This window comes from Phalangium opilio, unplaced genomic scaffold, assembly GCF_054372755.1.
Source record: "Phalangium opilio isolate 3A_F unplaced genomic scaffold, DU_Popi_V2 ptg000095l_1, whole genome shotgun sequence".
NCBI classification, from domain to species: domain Eukaryota; kingdom Metazoa; phylum Arthropoda; class Arachnida; order Opiliones; family Phalangiidae; genus Phalangium; species Phalangium opilio.
Window position 1 is genome coordinate 3,191,901 of NW_028324200.1, and position 12,783 is coordinate 3,204,683.

The 12,783-nt window shown below is 40.4% G+C and overlaps 23 non-coding genes and 28 pseudogenes across 23 annotated transcripts; all 51 read left to right on the forward strand.

The window, feature by feature from the left end:
• The first annotated feature begins 81 nt into the window (after positions 1-81).
• Positions 82-200, forward strand: LOC149635184 (5S ribosomal RNA). Its single transcript, XR_016372826.1, has one exon. It is a non-coding gene; the product is annotated as a 5S ribosomal RNA (ribosomal RNA).
• Positions 201-330: 130 nt separating this feature from the next.
• Positions 331-449, forward strand: LOC149635185 (5S ribosomal RNA; annotated as a pseudogene).
• Positions 450-581: 132 nt separating this feature from the next.
• On the forward strand, positions 582-700 carry LOC149635186 (5S ribosomal RNA). Its single transcript, XR_016372649.1, has one exon. It is a non-coding gene; the product is annotated as a 5S ribosomal RNA (ribosomal RNA).
• Positions 701-836: 136 nt separating this feature from the next.
• Positions 837-955, forward strand: LOC149635187 (5S ribosomal RNA; annotated as a pseudogene).
• Positions 956-1,079: 124 nt separating this feature from the next.
• Positions 1,080-1,198, forward strand: LOC149635188 (5S ribosomal RNA). The gene has a single exon (XR_016372459.1). It is a non-coding gene; the product is annotated as a 5S ribosomal RNA (ribosomal RNA).
• Positions 1,199-1,327: 129 nt separating this feature from the next.
• LOC149635189 (5S ribosomal RNA) lies at positions 1,328-1,446 on the forward strand (annotated as a pseudogene).
• Positions 1,447-1,577: 131 nt separating this feature from the next.
• Positions 1,578-1,696, forward strand: LOC149635190 (5S ribosomal RNA; annotated as a pseudogene).
• Positions 1,697-1,831: 135 nt separating this feature from the next.
• On the forward strand, positions 1,832-1,950 carry LOC149635191 (5S ribosomal RNA; annotated as a pseudogene).
• A 129-nt stretch (positions 1,951-2,079) lies between these two features.
• On the forward strand, positions 2,080-2,198 carry LOC149635192 (5S ribosomal RNA; annotated as a pseudogene).
• Positions 2,199-2,329: 131 nt separating this feature from the next.
• LOC149635193 (5S ribosomal RNA) lies at positions 2,330-2,448 on the forward strand. The gene has a single exon (XR_016372837.1). It is a non-coding gene; the product is annotated as a 5S ribosomal RNA (ribosomal RNA).
• Positions 2,449-2,578: 130 nt separating this feature from the next.
• LOC149635194 (5S ribosomal RNA) lies at positions 2,579-2,697 on the forward strand (annotated as a pseudogene).
• Positions 2,698-2,829: 132 nt separating this feature from the next.
• Positions 2,830-2,948, forward strand: LOC149635195 (5S ribosomal RNA). Its single transcript, XR_016372650.1, has one exon. It is a non-coding gene; the product is annotated as a 5S ribosomal RNA (ribosomal RNA).
• Positions 2,949-3,087: 139 nt separating this feature from the next.
• LOC149635196 (5S ribosomal RNA) lies at positions 3,088-3,206 on the forward strand (annotated as a pseudogene).
• Positions 3,207-3,341: 135 nt separating this feature from the next.
• LOC149635197 (5S ribosomal RNA) lies at positions 3,342-3,460 on the forward strand. The gene has a single exon (XR_016372945.1). It is a non-coding gene; the product is annotated as a 5S ribosomal RNA (ribosomal RNA).
• Positions 3,461-3,591: 131 nt separating this feature from the next.
• On the forward strand, positions 3,592-3,710 carry LOC149635198 (5S ribosomal RNA; annotated as a pseudogene).
• A 138-nt stretch (positions 3,711-3,848) lies between these two features.
• On the forward strand, positions 3,849-3,967 carry LOC149635199 (5S ribosomal RNA; annotated as a pseudogene).
• A 138-nt stretch (positions 3,968-4,105) lies between these two features.
• Positions 4,106-4,224, forward strand: LOC149635200 (5S ribosomal RNA). Its single transcript, XR_016372980.1, has one exon. It is a non-coding gene; the product is annotated as a 5S ribosomal RNA (ribosomal RNA).
• A 137-nt stretch (positions 4,225-4,361) lies between these two features.
• Positions 4,362-4,479, forward strand: LOC149635201 (5S ribosomal RNA; annotated as a pseudogene).
• Positions 4,480-4,617: 138 nt separating this feature from the next.
• Positions 4,618-4,736, forward strand: LOC149635202 (5S ribosomal RNA). Its single transcript, XR_016372713.1, has one exon. It is a non-coding gene; the product is annotated as a 5S ribosomal RNA (ribosomal RNA).
• A 135-nt stretch (positions 4,737-4,871) lies between these two features.
• Positions 4,872-4,990, forward strand: LOC149635203 (5S ribosomal RNA). The gene has a single exon (XR_016372460.1). It is a non-coding gene; the product is annotated as a 5S ribosomal RNA (ribosomal RNA).
• A 129-nt stretch (positions 4,991-5,119) lies between these two features.
• On the forward strand, positions 5,120-5,238 carry LOC149635204 (5S ribosomal RNA). Its single transcript, XR_016372997.1, has one exon. It is a non-coding gene; the product is annotated as a 5S ribosomal RNA (ribosomal RNA).
• Positions 5,239-5,369: 131 nt separating this feature from the next.
• On the forward strand, positions 5,370-5,488 carry LOC149635205 (5S ribosomal RNA; annotated as a pseudogene).
• Positions 5,489-5,622: 134 nt separating this feature from the next.
• Positions 5,623-5,741, forward strand: LOC149635206 (5S ribosomal RNA). The gene has a single exon (XR_016373044.1). It is a non-coding gene; the product is annotated as a 5S ribosomal RNA (ribosomal RNA).
• Positions 5,742-5,870: 129 nt separating this feature from the next.
• On the forward strand, positions 5,871-5,989 carry LOC149635207 (5S ribosomal RNA; annotated as a pseudogene).
• A 131-nt stretch (positions 5,990-6,120) lies between these two features.
• On the forward strand, positions 6,121-6,239 carry LOC149635208 (5S ribosomal RNA). Its single transcript, XR_016372849.1, has one exon. It is a non-coding gene; the product is annotated as a 5S ribosomal RNA (ribosomal RNA).
• Positions 6,240-6,369: 130 nt separating this feature from the next.
• On the forward strand, positions 6,370-6,488 carry LOC149635209 (5S ribosomal RNA; annotated as a pseudogene).
• Positions 6,489-6,620: 132 nt separating this feature from the next.
• Positions 6,621-6,739, forward strand: LOC149635210 (5S ribosomal RNA). The gene has a single exon (XR_016372651.1). It is a non-coding gene; the product is annotated as a 5S ribosomal RNA (ribosomal RNA).
• Positions 6,740-6,875: 136 nt separating this feature from the next.
• Positions 6,876-6,994, forward strand: LOC149635211 (5S ribosomal RNA; annotated as a pseudogene).
• A 124-nt stretch (positions 6,995-7,118) lies between these two features.
• On the forward strand, positions 7,119-7,237 carry LOC149635212 (5S ribosomal RNA). Its single transcript, XR_016372461.1, has one exon. It is a non-coding gene; the product is annotated as a 5S ribosomal RNA (ribosomal RNA).
• Positions 7,238-7,366: 129 nt separating this feature from the next.
• Positions 7,367-7,485, forward strand: LOC149635213 (5S ribosomal RNA). Its single transcript, XR_016372998.1, has one exon. It is a non-coding gene; the product is annotated as a 5S ribosomal RNA (ribosomal RNA).
• A 131-nt stretch (positions 7,486-7,616) lies between these two features.
• Positions 7,617-7,735, forward strand: LOC149635214 (5S ribosomal RNA; annotated as a pseudogene).
• Positions 7,736-7,870: 135 nt separating this feature from the next.
• LOC149635215 (5S ribosomal RNA) lies at positions 7,871-7,989 on the forward strand. The gene has a single exon (XR_016373045.1). It is a non-coding gene; the product is annotated as a 5S ribosomal RNA (ribosomal RNA).
• A 129-nt stretch (positions 7,990-8,118) lies between these two features.
• On the forward strand, positions 8,119-8,237 carry LOC149635216 (5S ribosomal RNA; annotated as a pseudogene).
• Positions 8,238-8,368: 131 nt separating this feature from the next.
• On the forward strand, positions 8,369-8,487 carry LOC149635217 (5S ribosomal RNA). Its single transcript, XR_016372860.1, has one exon. It is a non-coding gene; the product is annotated as a 5S ribosomal RNA (ribosomal RNA).
• Positions 8,488-8,617: 130 nt separating this feature from the next.
• On the forward strand, positions 8,618-8,736 carry LOC149635218 (5S ribosomal RNA; annotated as a pseudogene).
• Positions 8,737-8,868: 132 nt separating this feature from the next.
• Positions 8,869-8,987, forward strand: LOC149635219 (5S ribosomal RNA). Its single transcript, XR_016372652.1, has one exon. It is a non-coding gene; the product is annotated as a 5S ribosomal RNA (ribosomal RNA).
• Positions 8,988-9,123: 136 nt separating this feature from the next.
• LOC149635220 (5S ribosomal RNA) lies at positions 9,124-9,242 on the forward strand (annotated as a pseudogene).
• A 124-nt stretch (positions 9,243-9,366) lies between these two features.
• LOC149635221 (5S ribosomal RNA) lies at positions 9,367-9,485 on the forward strand. The gene has a single exon (XR_016372462.1). It is a non-coding gene; the product is annotated as a 5S ribosomal RNA (ribosomal RNA).
• Positions 9,486-9,614: 129 nt separating this feature from the next.
• LOC149635222 (5S ribosomal RNA) lies at positions 9,615-9,733 on the forward strand (annotated as a pseudogene).
• A 131-nt stretch (positions 9,734-9,864) lies between these two features.
• LOC149635223 (5S ribosomal RNA) lies at positions 9,865-9,983 on the forward strand (annotated as a pseudogene).
• A 135-nt stretch (positions 9,984-10,118) lies between these two features.
• On the forward strand, positions 10,119-10,237 carry LOC149635224 (5S ribosomal RNA; annotated as a pseudogene).
• Positions 10,238-10,366: 129 nt separating this feature from the next.
• LOC149635225 (5S ribosomal RNA) lies at positions 10,367-10,485 on the forward strand (annotated as a pseudogene).
• Positions 10,486-10,616: 131 nt separating this feature from the next.
• On the forward strand, positions 10,617-10,735 carry LOC149635226 (5S ribosomal RNA). Its single transcript, XR_016372871.1, has one exon. It is a non-coding gene; the product is annotated as a 5S ribosomal RNA (ribosomal RNA).
• Positions 10,736-10,865: 130 nt separating this feature from the next.
• On the forward strand, positions 10,866-10,984 carry LOC149635227 (5S ribosomal RNA; annotated as a pseudogene).
• Positions 10,985-11,116: 132 nt separating this feature from the next.
• Positions 11,117-11,235, forward strand: LOC149635228 (5S ribosomal RNA). The gene has a single exon (XR_016372654.1). It is a non-coding gene; the product is annotated as a 5S ribosomal RNA (ribosomal RNA).
• Positions 11,236-11,374: 139 nt separating this feature from the next.
• LOC149635229 (5S ribosomal RNA) lies at positions 11,375-11,493 on the forward strand (annotated as a pseudogene).
• A 135-nt stretch (positions 11,494-11,628) lies between these two features.
• LOC149635230 (5S ribosomal RNA) lies at positions 11,629-11,747 on the forward strand. The gene has a single exon (XR_016372946.1). It is a non-coding gene; the product is annotated as a 5S ribosomal RNA (ribosomal RNA).
• Positions 11,748-11,878: 131 nt separating this feature from the next.
• On the forward strand, positions 11,879-11,997 carry LOC149635231 (5S ribosomal RNA; annotated as a pseudogene).
• A 138-nt stretch (positions 11,998-12,135) lies between these two features.
• On the forward strand, positions 12,136-12,254 carry LOC149635232 (5S ribosomal RNA; annotated as a pseudogene).
• Positions 12,255-12,392: 138 nt separating this feature from the next.
• LOC149635233 (5S ribosomal RNA) lies at positions 12,393-12,511 on the forward strand. Its single transcript, XR_016372981.1, has one exon. It is a non-coding gene; the product is annotated as a 5S ribosomal RNA (ribosomal RNA).
• A 137-nt stretch (positions 12,512-12,648) lies between these two features.
• Positions 12,649-12,766, forward strand: LOC149635234 (5S ribosomal RNA; annotated as a pseudogene).
• The last annotated feature ends 17 nt before the right edge of the window (positions 12,767-12,783 follow it).

Genomic DNA, 12,783 nt, shown 5'->3' on the forward strand with positions numbered 1-12,783 from the left:
ACAGAGTTTCTTTTTTTTCAAACATGCAGAAGGGTAATTTGTCAAATTAGTTTTAAATTCGAATAACTAACTAAAGTTCTCGGCAACGGCCATATCACGCTGAAAACACCGGTTCTCGTCCGATCACCGAAGTTAAGCAGCGTCGAGCGCAGTCAGTACTTGGGAGGGAGACCACTTAGGAACACTGCGTGCCGTTGTCTTTTACAGTGTCGTTTCCTTTTTTAAAATCCACCAGATATGACAAAAGCAAACAGAGTTTCTTTTTTTCAAACATGCAGAAGGGTAATTTGTCAAATTAGTTTTAAATTCGAATAACTAACTAAAGATCTCGGCGACGGCCATATCACTCTGAAAACACCGGTTCTCGTCCGATCACCGAAATTAAGCAGCGTCAAGCGCAGTCAGTACTTGGGAGGGAGACCAATTAGGATCACAGCGTGCCGTTGTCTTTTACAGTGTAGTTTCCTTTTATAAAATCCACCAGATATGGGAAAAGCAAACAGAGTTTCTTTTTTTTTCAAATATGCAGAAGGGTAATTTGTCAAACTAGTTTTAAATTCGAATAACTAACTAAAGTTCTCGGCAACGGCCATAACACGCTGAAAACACCGGTTCTCGTCCGATCACCGAAGTTAAGCAGCGTCGAGCGCAGTCAGTACTTGGGAGGGAGACCACTTAGGAACACTGCGTGCCGTTGTCTTTTACAGTTTAATTTCCTTTTTTAAAATCCACCAGATATGAGAAAAGCAAAGAGAGTTTCTTTTTTTAAAAAAAAAACATGGAGAAGGGTAATTTGTCAAATTAGTTTTAAATTCGAATAACTAACTAAAGTTCTCGGCAACGGCCATATCACGCTGAAAACACCGGTTCTCGTCCGATCACCGAAATTAAGCAGCGTCAAGCGCAGTCAGTACTTGGGAGGGAGACCAATTAGGAACACAGCGTGCCGTTGTCTTTTACAGTGTAGTTTCCTTTTTTAAAATCCACCAGATATGGGAAAAGCAAAGAGAGTTTCTTTTTTTTAAAAAAAACATGGAGAAGGGTAATTTGTCAAATTCGAATAACTAACTAAAGTTCTCGGCAACGGCCATATCACGCTGAAAACACCGGTTCTCGTCCGATCACCGAAGTTAAGCAGCGTCGAGCGCAGTCTGTACTTGGGAGGGAGACCACTTAGGAACACTGCGTGCCGTTGTCTTTTACAGTTTAGTTTCCTTTTTTAAATCCAACAGATATAAGAAAAGCAAACAGAGTTTCTTTTTTTCAAACCTGCAGAAGGGTAATTTGTCAAATTAGTTTTAAATTCGAATAACTAACTAAAGTTCTCGGCAACGGCCATATCACGCTGAAAACACCGGTTATCGTCCGATCACCGAAGTTAAGTAGCGTCGAGCGCAGTCAGTACGTGGGAGGGAGACCACTTAGGAACACTGCGTGCCGTTGTCTTTTACAGTGTAGTTTCCTTTTTTAAAATCCACCAGATATGAGAAAAGCAAACAGAGTTTCTTTTTTTTCAAACATGCAGAAGGGTAATTTGTCAAATTAGTTTTAAATTCGAATAACTAACTAAAGTTCTCGGCAACGGCCATATCACGCTGAAAACACCGGTTCTCGTCCGATCACCGAAATTAAGCCGCGTCAAGCGCAGTCAGTACTTGGGAGGGAGACCAATTAGGAACACAGCGTGCCGATGTCTTTTACAGTGTAGTTTCCTTTTTTAAAATCCACCAGATATGAGAAAAGCAAAGAAAGTTTCTTTTTTTAAAAAAAAACATGGAGAAGGGTAATTTGTCAAATTAGTTTTAAATTCGAATAACTAACTAAAGTTCTCGGCAACGGCCATATCACGCTGAAAACACCGGTTCTCGTCCGATCACCGAAGTGAAGCAGCGTCGAGCGCAGTCTGTACTTGAGAGGGAGATCACTTAGGAACACTGCGTGCCGTTGTCTTTTACAGTTTAGTTTCCTTTTTTAAATCCAACAGATATGAGAAAAGCAAACAGAGTTTCTTTTTTTCAAACATGCAGAAGGGTAATTTGTCAAATTAGTTTTAAATTCGAATAACTAACTAAAGTTCTCGGCAACGGCCATATCACGCTGAAAACACCGGTTCTCGTCCGATCACCGAAGTTAAGTAGCGTCGAGCGCAGTCAGTACGTGGGAGGGAGACCACTTAGGAACACTGCGTGCCGTTTTCTTTCACAGTGTAGTTTCCTTTTTTAAAATCCACCAGATATGAGAAAAGCAAACAGAGTTTCTTTTTTTTCAAACATGCAGAAGGGTAATTTGTCAAATTAGTTTTAAATTCGAATAACTAACTAAAGTTCTCGGCAACGGCCATATCACGCTGAAAACACCGGTTCTCGTCCGATCACCGAAGTTAAGCAGCGTCGAGCGCAGTCAGTACTTGGGAGGGAGACCACTTAGGAACACTGCGTGCCGTTGTCTTTTACAGTGTCGTTTCCTTTTTTAAAATCCACCAGATATGACAAAAGCAAACAGAGTTTCTTTTTTTCAAACATGCAGAAGGGTAATTTGTCAAATTAGTTTTAAATTCGAATAACTAACTAAAGATCTCGGCGACGGCCATATCACTCTGAAAACACCGGTTCTCGTCCGATCACCGAAATTAAGCAGCGTCAAGCGCAGTCAGTACTTGGGAGGGAGACCAATTAGGATCACAGCGTGCCGTTGTCTTTTACAGTGTAGTTTCCTTTTATAAAATCCACCAGATATGGGAAAAGCAAACAGAGTTTCTTTTTTTTTCAAATATGCAGAAGGGTAATTTGTCAAACTAGTTTTAAATTCGAATAACTAACTAAAGTTCTCGGCAACGGCCATAACACGCTGAAAACACCGGTTCTCGTCCGATCACCGAAGTTAAGCAGCGTCGAGCGCAGTCAGTACTTGGGAGGGAGACCACTTAGGAACACTGCGTGCCGTTGTCTTTTACAGTTTAGTTTCCTTTTTTAAAATCCACCAGATATGAGAAAAGCAAACAGAGTTTATTTTTTTTATTTTTTGAAAACATGCAGAAGGGTAATTTGACTAATTAGTTTTAAATTCGAATAACTAACCACAGTTATCGGCAACTGCCATATCACGCTGAAAACACCGGTTCTCGTCCGATCACCGAAGTTAAGCAGCGTCGAGCGCAGTCAGTACTCTGGAGGGAGACCAATTAGGAACACTGCGTGCCGTTGTCTTTTACAGTGTAGTTTCCTTTTTTAAAATCCAACAGATATGAGAAAAGCAAAGAGAGTTTCTTTTTTTTAAAAAAAACATGGAGAAGGGTAATTTGTCTAATTAGTTTTAAATTCGAATTATTAAATAAATTTCTCGGCAACGGCCATATCACGCTGAAAACACCGGTTCTCGTCCGATCACTGAAGTTAAGCAGCGTCGAGCGCAGTCAGTACGTGGGAGGGAGACCACTTAGGAACACTGCGTGCCGTTGTCTTTTACAGTTTAGTTTCCTTTTTTAAAATCCACCAGATATGGGTAAAGCAAACAGAGTTTCTTTTTTTTCAAACATGCAGAAGGGTAATTTGTCAAATTAGTTTTAAATTCGAATAACTAACTAAAGATCTCGGCGACGGCCATATCACTCTGAAAACACCGGTTCTCGTCCGATCACCGAAATTAAGCAGCGTCAAGCAAAGTCAGTACTTGGGAGGGAGACCAATTAGGAACACTGCGTGCCGTTGTCTTTTACAGTTTAGTTCCCTTTTTTAAAATCCACCAGATATGAGAAAAGCAAACAGAGTTTCTTTTTTTATTTTTTGAAAAAATGCAGAAGGGTAATTTGTCTAATTAGTTTTTAATTCGAATAATTAACCACAGTTCTCGGCAACGGCCATATCACGCTGAAAACACCGGTTCTCGTCCGATCACCGAAATTAAGCAGCGTCAAGCGCAGTCAGTAATTGGGAGGGAGACCACTTAGGAACACTGTGTGCCGTTGTCTTTTATAGTTTAGTTCCATTTTTTAAAATCCAATAGATATGAGAAAAGCAAACAGTGTTTCTTTTTTTATTTTTTGAAAAAATGCTGAAGGGTAATTTGTCTAATTAGTTTTTAATTCGAATAATTAACCACAGTTCTCGGCAACGGCCATATCACGCTGAAAACACCGGTTCTCGTCCGATCACCGAAATTAAGCAGCGTCGAGCGCAGTCAGTACTTGGGAGGGAGGCCACTTAGGAACACTGCGTGCCGTTGTCTTTTACACTTTATTTTCCTTTTTTGAAATCCAACAGATATGAGAAAAGCAAAGAGAGTTTCTTTTTTTTTAAAAAAAAACATGGAGAAGGGTAATTTGTCAAATTAGTTTTAAATTCGAATAACTAACTAAAGATCTCGGCAACGGCCATATCACGCTGAAAACACCGGTTCTCGTCCTTAACCGAAATTAAGCAGCGTCAAGCGCAGTCAGTACTTGGGAGGGAGACCAATTAGGAACACTGTGTGCCGTTGTCTTTTATAGTTTAGTTCCCTTTTTTAAAATCCACCAGATATGAGAAAAGCAAACAGTGTTTCTTTTTTTATTTTTTGAAAAAATGCTAAAGGGTAATTTGTCTAATTAGTTTTTAATTCGAATAATTAACCACAGTTCTCGGCAACGGCCATATCACGCTGAAAACACCGGTTCTCGTCCGATCACCGAAATTAAGCAGCGTCGAGCGCAGTCAGTACTTGGGAGGGAGACCACTTAGGAACACTGCGTGCCGTTGTCTTTTACACTTTAGTTTCCTTTTTTAAAATCCAACAGATATGAGAAAAGCAAAGAGAGTTTCTTTTTTTAAAAAAAAACATGGAGAAGGGTAATTTGTCTAATTAGTTTTAAATTCGAATTATTAACTAGCGTACTCGGCAACGGCCATATCACGCTGAAAACACCGGTTCTCGTCCGATCACCGAAGTTAAGCAGCGTCGAGCGCAGTCTGTACTTGGGAGGGAGACCACTTAGGAACACTGCGTGCCGTTGTCTTTTACAGTTTAGTTTCCTTTTTTAAATCCAACAGATATAAGAAAAGCAAACAGAGTTTCTTTTTTTCAAACCTGCAGAAGGGTAATTTGTCAAATTAGTTTTAAATTCGAATAACTAACTAAAGTTCTCGGCAACGGCCATATCACGCTGAAAACACCGGTTCTCGTCCGATCACCGAAGTTAAGTAGCGTCGAGCGCAGTCAGTACGTGGGAGGGAGACCACTTAGGAACACTGCGTGCCGTTGTCTTTTACAGTGTAGTTTCCTTTTTTAAAATCCACCAGATATGAGAAAAGCAAACAGAGTTTCTTTTTTTTCAAACATGCAGAAGGGTAATTTGTCAAATTAGTTTTAAATTCGAATAACTAACTAAAGTTCTCGGCAACGGCCATATCACGCTGAAAACACCGGTTCTCGTCCGATCACCGAAATTAAGCCGCGTCAAGCGCAGTCAGTACTTGGGAGGGAGACCAATTAGGAACACAGCGTGCCGATGTCTTTTACAGTGTAGTTTCCTTTTTTAAAATCCACCAGATATGAGAAAAGCAAAGAGAGTTTCTTTTTTTAAAAAAAACATGGAGAAGGGTAATTTGTCAAATTAGTTTTAAATTCGAATAACTAACTAAAGTTCTCGGCAACGGCCATATCACGCTGAAAACACCGGTTCTCGTCCGATCACCGAAGTTAAGCAGCGTCGAGCGCAGTCTGTACTTGAGAGGGAGATCACTTAGGAACACTGCGTGCCGTTGTCTTTTACAGTTTAGTTTCCTTTTTTAAATCCAACAGATATGAGAAAAGCAAACAGAGTTTCTTTTTTTCAAACATGCAGAAGGGTAATTTGTCAAATTAGTTTTAAATTCGAATAACTAACTAAAGTTCTCGGCAACGGCCATATCACGCTGAAAACACCGGTTCTCGTCCGATCACCGAAGTTAAGTAGCGTCGAGCGCAGTCAGTACGTGGGAGGGAGACCACTTAGGAACACTGCGTGCCGTTTTCTTTTACAGTGTAGTTTCCTTTTTTAAAATCCACCAGATATGAGAAAAGCAAACAGAGTTTCTTTTTTTTCAAACATGCAGAAGGGTAATTTGTCAAATTAGTTTTAAATTCGAATAACTAACTAAAGTTCTCGGCAACGGCCATATCACGCTGAAAACACCGGTTCTCGTCCGATCACCGAAGTTAAGCAGCGTCGAGCGCAGTCAGTACTTGGGAGGGAGACCACTTAGGAACACTGCGTGCCGTTGTCTTTTACAGTGTCGTTTCCTTTTTTAAAATCCACCAGATATGACAAAAGCAAACAGAGTTTCTTTTTTTCAAACATGCAGAAGGGTAATTTGTCAAATTAGTTTTAAATTCGAATAACTAACTAAAGATCTCGGCGACGGCCATATCACTCTGAAAACACCGGTTCTCGTCCGATCACCGAAATTAAGCAGCGTCAAGCGCAGTCAGTACTTGGGAGGGAGACCAATTAGGATCACAGCGTGCCGTTGTCTTTTACAGTGTAGTTTCCTTTTATAAAATCCACCAGATATGGGAAAAGCAAACAGAGTTTCTTTTTTTTTCAAATATGCAGAAGGGTAATTTGTCAAACTAGTTTTAAATTCGAATAACTAAGTAAAGTTCTCGGCAACGGCCATAACACGCTGAAAACACCGGTTCTCGTCCGATCACCGAAGTTAAGCAGCGTCGAGCGCAGTCAGTACTTGGGAGGGAGACCACTTAGGAACACTGCGTGCCGTTGTCTTTTACAGTTTAATTTCCTTTTTTAAAATCCACCAGATATGAGAAAAGCAAAGAGAGTTTCTTTTTTTAAAAAAAAAACATGGAGAAGGGTAATTTGTCAAATTAGTTTTAAATTCGAATAACTAACTAAAGTTCTCGGCAACGGCCATATCACGCTGAAAACACCGGTTCTCGTCCGATCACCGAAATTAAGCAGCGTCAAGCGCAGTCAGTACTTGGGAGGGAGACCAATTAGGAACACAGCGTGCCGTTGTCTTTTACAGTGTAGTTTCCTTTTTTAAAATCCACCAGATATGGGAAAAGCAAAGAGAGTTTCTTTTTTTTAAAAAAAACATGGAGAAGGGTAATTTGTCAAATTCGAATAACTAACTAAAGTTCTCGGCAACGGCCATATCACGCTGAAAACACCGGTTCTCGTCCGATCACCGAAGTTAAGCAGCGTCGAGCGCAGTCTGTACTTGGGAGGGAGACCACTTAGGAACACTGCGTGCCGTTGTCTTTTACAGTTTAGTTTCCTTTTTTAAATCCAACAGATATAAGAAAAGCAAACAGAGTTTCTTTTTTTCAAACCTGCAGAAGGGTAATTTGTCAAATTAGTTTTAAATTCGAATAACTAACTAAAGTTCTCGGCAACGGCCATATCACGCTGAAAACACCGGTTCTCGTCCGATCACCGAAGTTAAGTAGCGTCGAGCGCAGTCAGTACGTGGGAGGGAGACCACTTAGGAACACTGCGTGCCGTTGTCTTTTACAGTGTAGTTTCCTTTTTTAAAATCCACCAGATATGAGAAAAGCAAACAGAGTTTCTTTTTTTTCAAACATGCAGAAGGGTAATTTGTCAAATTAGTTTTAAATTCGAATAACTAACTAAAGTTCTCGGCAACGGCCATATCACGCTGAAAACACCGGTTCTCGTCCGATCACCGAAATTAAGCCGCGTCAAGCGCAGTCAGTACTTGGGAGGGAGACCAATTAGGAACACAGCGTGCCGATGTCTTTTACAGTGTAGTTTCCTTTTTTAAAATCCACCAGATATGAGAAAAGCAAAGAGAGTTTCTTTTTTTAAAAAAAAACATGGAGAAGGGTAATTTGTCAAATTAGTTTTAAATTCGAATAACTAACTAAAGTTCTCGGCAACGGCCATATCACGCTGAAAACACCGGTTCTCGTCCGATCACCGAAGTTAAGCAGCGTCGAGCGCAGTCTGTACTTGAGAGGGAGATCACTTAGGAACACTGCGTGCCGTTGTCTTTTACAGTTTAGTTTCCTTTTTTAAATCCAACAGATATGAGAAAAGCAAACAGAGTTTCTTTTTTTCAAACATGCAGAAGGGTAATTTGTCAAATTAGTTTTAAATTCGAATAACTAACTAAAGTTCTCGGCAACGGCCATATCACGCTGAAAACACCGGTTCTCGTCCGATCACCGAAGTTAAGTAGCGTCGAGCGCAGTCAGTACGTGGGAGGGAGACCACTTAGGAACACTGCGTGCCGTTTTCTTTTACAGTGTAGTTTCCTTTTTTAAAATCCACCAGATATGAGAAAAGCAAACAGAGTTTCTTTTTTTTCAAACATGCAGAAGGGTAATTTGTCAAATTAGTTTTAAATTCGAATAACTAACTAAAGTTCTCGGCAACGGCCATATCACGCTGAAAACACCGGTTCTCGTCCGATCACCGAAGTTAAGCAGCGTCGAGCGCAGTCAGTACTTGGGAGGGAGACCACTTAGGAACACTGCGTGCCGTTGTCTTTTACAGTGTCGTTTCCTTTTTTAAAATCCACCAGATATGACAAAAGCAAACAGAGTTTCTTTTTTTCAAACATGCAGAAGGGTAATTTGTCAAATTAGTTTTAAATTCGAATAACTAACTAAAGATCTCGGCGACGGCCATATCACTCTGAAAACACCGGTTCTCGTCCGATCACCGAAATTAAGCAGCGTCAAGCGCAGTCAGTACTTGGGAGGGAGACCAATTAGGATCACAGCGTGCCGTTGTCTTTTACAGTGTAGTTTCCTTTTATAAAATCCACCAGATATGGGAAAAGCAAACAGAGTTTCTTTTTTTTTCAAATATGCAGAAGGGTAATTTGTCAAACTAGTTTTAAATTCGAATAACTAACTAAAGTTCTCGGCAACGGCCATAACACGCTGAAAACACCGGTTCTCGTCCGATCACCGAAGTTAAGCAGCGTCGAGCGCAGTCAGTACTTGGGAGGGAGACCACTTAGGAACACTGCGTGCCGTTGTCTTTTACAGTTTAATTTCCTTTTTTAAAATCCACCAGATATGAGAAAAGCAAAGAGAGTTTCTTTTTTTAAAAAAAAAACATGGAGAAGGGTAATTTGTCAAATTAGTTTTAAATTCGAATAACTAACTAAAGTTCTCGGCAACGGCCATATCACGCTGAAAACACCGGTTCTCGTCCGATCACCGAAATTAAGCAGCGTCAAGCGCAGTCAGTACTTGGGAGGGAGACCAATTAGGAACACAGCGTGCCGTTGTCTTTTACAGTGTAGTTTCCTTTTTTAAAATCCACCAGATATGGGAAAAGCAAAGAGAGTTTCTTTTTTTTAAAAAAAACATGGAGAAGGGTAATTTGTCAAATTCGAATAACTAACTAAAGTTCTCGGCAACGGCCATATCACGCTGAAAACACCGGTTCTCGTCCGATCACCGAAGTTAAGCAGCGTCGAGCGCAGTCTGTACTTGGGAGGGAGACCACTTAGGAACACTGCGTGCCGTTGTCTTTTACAGTTTAGTTTCCTTTTTTAAATCCAACAGATATAAGAAAAGCAAACAGAGTTTCTTTTTTTCAAACCTGCAGAAGGGTAATTTGTCAAATTAGTTTTAAATTCGAATAACTAACTAAAGTTCTCGGCAACGGCCATATCACGCTGAAAACACCGGTTATCGTCCGATCACCGAAGTTAAGTAGCGTCGAGCGCAGTCAGTACGTGGGAGGGAGACCACTTAGGAACACTGCGTGCCGTTGTCTTTTACAGTGTAGTTTCCTTTTTTAAAATCCACCAGATATGAGAAAAGCAAACAGAGTTTCTTTTTTTTCAAACATGCAGAAGGGTAATTTGTCAAATTAGTTTTAAATTCGAATAACTAACTAAAGTTCTCGGCAACGGCCATATCACGCTGAAAACACCGGTTCTCGTCCGATCACCGAAATTAAGCCGCGTCAAGCGCAGTCAGTACTTGGGAGGGAGACCAATTAGGAACACAGCGTGCCGATGTCTTTTACAGTGTAGTTTCCTTTTTTAAAATCCACCAGATATGAGAAAAGCAAAGAAAGTTTCTTTTTTTAAAAAAAAACATGGAGAAGGGTAATTTGTCAAATTAGTTTTAAATTCGAATAACTAACTAAAGTTCTCGGCAACGGCCATATCACGCTGAAAACACCGGTTCTCGTCCGATCACCGAAGTGAAGCAGCGTCGAGCGCAGTCTGTACTTGAGAGGGAGATCACTTAGGAACACTGCGTGCCGTTGTCTTTTACAGTTTAGTTTCCTTTTTTAAATCCAACAGATATGAGAAAAGCAAACAGAGTTTCTTTTTTTCAAACATGCAGAAGGGTAATTTGTCAAATTAGTTTTAAATTCGAATAACTAACTAAAGTTCTCGGCAACGGCCATATCACGCTGAAAACACCGGTTCTCGTCCGATCACCGAAGTTAAGTAGCGTCGAGCGCAGTCAGTACGTGGGAGGGAGACCACTTAGGAACACTGCGTGCCGTTTTCTTTCACAGTGTAGTTTCCTTTTTTAAAATCCACCAGATATGAGAAAAGCAAACAGAGTTTCTTTTTTTTCAAACATGCAGAAGGGTAATTTGTCAAATTAGTTTTAAATTCGAATAACTAACTAAAGTTCTCGGCAACGGCCATATCACGCTGAAAACACCGGTTCTCGTCCGATCACCGAAGTTAAGCAGCGTCGAGCGCAGTCAGTACTTGGGAGGGAGACCACTTAGGAACACTGCGTGCCGTTGTCTTTTACAGTGTCGTTTCCTTTTTTAAAATCCACCAGATATGACAAAAGCAAACAGAGTTTCTTTTTTTCAAACATGCAGAAGGGTAATTTGTCAAATTAGTTTTAAATTCGAATAACTAACTAAAGATCTCGGCGACGGCCATATCACTCTGAAAACACCGGTTCTCGTCCGATCACCGAAATTAAGCAGCGTCAAGCGCAGTCAGTACTTGGGAGGGAGACCAATTAGGATCACAGCGTGCCGTTGTCTTTTACAGTGTAGTTTCCTTTTATAAAATCCACCAGATATGGGAAAAGCAAACAGAGTTTCTTTTTTTTTCAAATATGCAGAAGGGTAATTTGTCAAACTAGTTTTAAATTCGAATAACTAATTAAAGTTCTCGGCAACGGCCATAACACGCTGAAAACACCGGTTCTCGTCCGATCACCGAAGTTAAGCAGCGTCGAGCGCAGTCAGTACTTGGGAGGGAGACCACTTAGGAACACTGCGTGCCGTTGTCTTTTACAGTTTAGTTTCCTTTTTTAAAATCCACCAGATATGAGAAAAGCAAACAGAGTTTATTTTTTTTATTTTTTGAAAACATGCAGAAGGGTAATTTGACTAATTAGTTTTAAATTCGAATAACTAACCACAGTTATCGGCAACTGCCATATCACGCTGAAAACACCGGTTCTCGTCCGATCACCGAAGTTAAGCAGCGTCGAGCGCAGTCAGTACTCTGGAGGGAGACCAATTAGGAACACTGCGTGCCGTTGTCTTTTACAGTGTAGTTTCCTTTTTTAAAATCCAACAGATATGAGAAAAGCAAAGAGAGTTTCTTTTTTTTAAAAAAAACATGGAGAAGGGTAATTTGTCTAATTAGTTTTAAATTCGAATTATTAAATAAATTTCTCGGCAACGGCCATATCACGCTGAAAACACCGGTTCTCGTCCGATCACTGAAGTTAAGCAGCGTCGAGCGCAGTCAGTACGTGGGAGGGAGACCACTTAGGAACACTGCGTGCCGTTGTCTTTTACAGTTTAGTTTCCTTTTTTAAAATCCACCAGATATGGGTAAAGCAAACAGAGTTTCTTTTTTTTCAAACATGCAGAAGGGTAATTTGTCAAATTAGTTTTAAATTCGAATAACTAACTAAAGATCTCGGCGACGGCCATATCACTCTGAAAACACCGGTTCTCGTCCGATCACCGAAATTAAGCAGCGTCAAGCAAAGTCAGTACTTGGGAGGGAGACCAATTAGGAACACTGCGTGCCGTTGTCTTTTACAGTTTAGTTCCCTTTTTTAAAATCCACCAGATATGAGAAAAGCAAACAGAGTTTCTTTTTTTATTTTTTGAAAAAATGCAGAAGGGTAATTTGTCTAATTAGTTTTTAATTCGAATAATTAACCACAGTTCTCGGCAACGGCCATATCACGCTGAAAACACCGGTTCTCGTCCGATCACCGAAATTAAGCAGCGTCAAGCGCAGTCAGTAATTGGGAGGGAGACCACTTAGGAACACTGTGTGCCGTTGTCTTTTATAGTTTAGTTCCATTTTTTAAAATCCAATAGATATGAGAAAAGCAAACAGTGTTTCTTTTTTTATTTTTTGAAAAAATGCTGAAGGGTAATTTGTCTAATTAGTTTTTAATTCGAATAATTAACCACAGTTCTCGGCAACGGCCATATCACGCTGAAAACACCGGTTCTCGTCCGATCACCGAAATTAAGCAGCGTCGAGCGCAGTCAGTACTTGGGAGGGAGGCCACTTAGGAACACTGCGTGCCGTTGTCTTTTACACTTTATTTTCCTTTTTTGAAATCCAACAGATATGAGAAAAGCAAAGAGAGTTTCTTTTTTTTTAAAAAAAAACATGGAGAAGGGTAATTTGTCAAATTAGTTTTAAATTCGAATAACTAACTAAAGATCTCGGCAACGGCCATATCACGCTGAAAACACCGGTTCTCGTCCTTAACCGAAATTAAGCAGCGTCAAGCGCAGTCAGTACTTGGGAGGGAGACCAATTAGGAACACTGTGTGCCGTTGTCTTTTATAGTTTAGTTCCC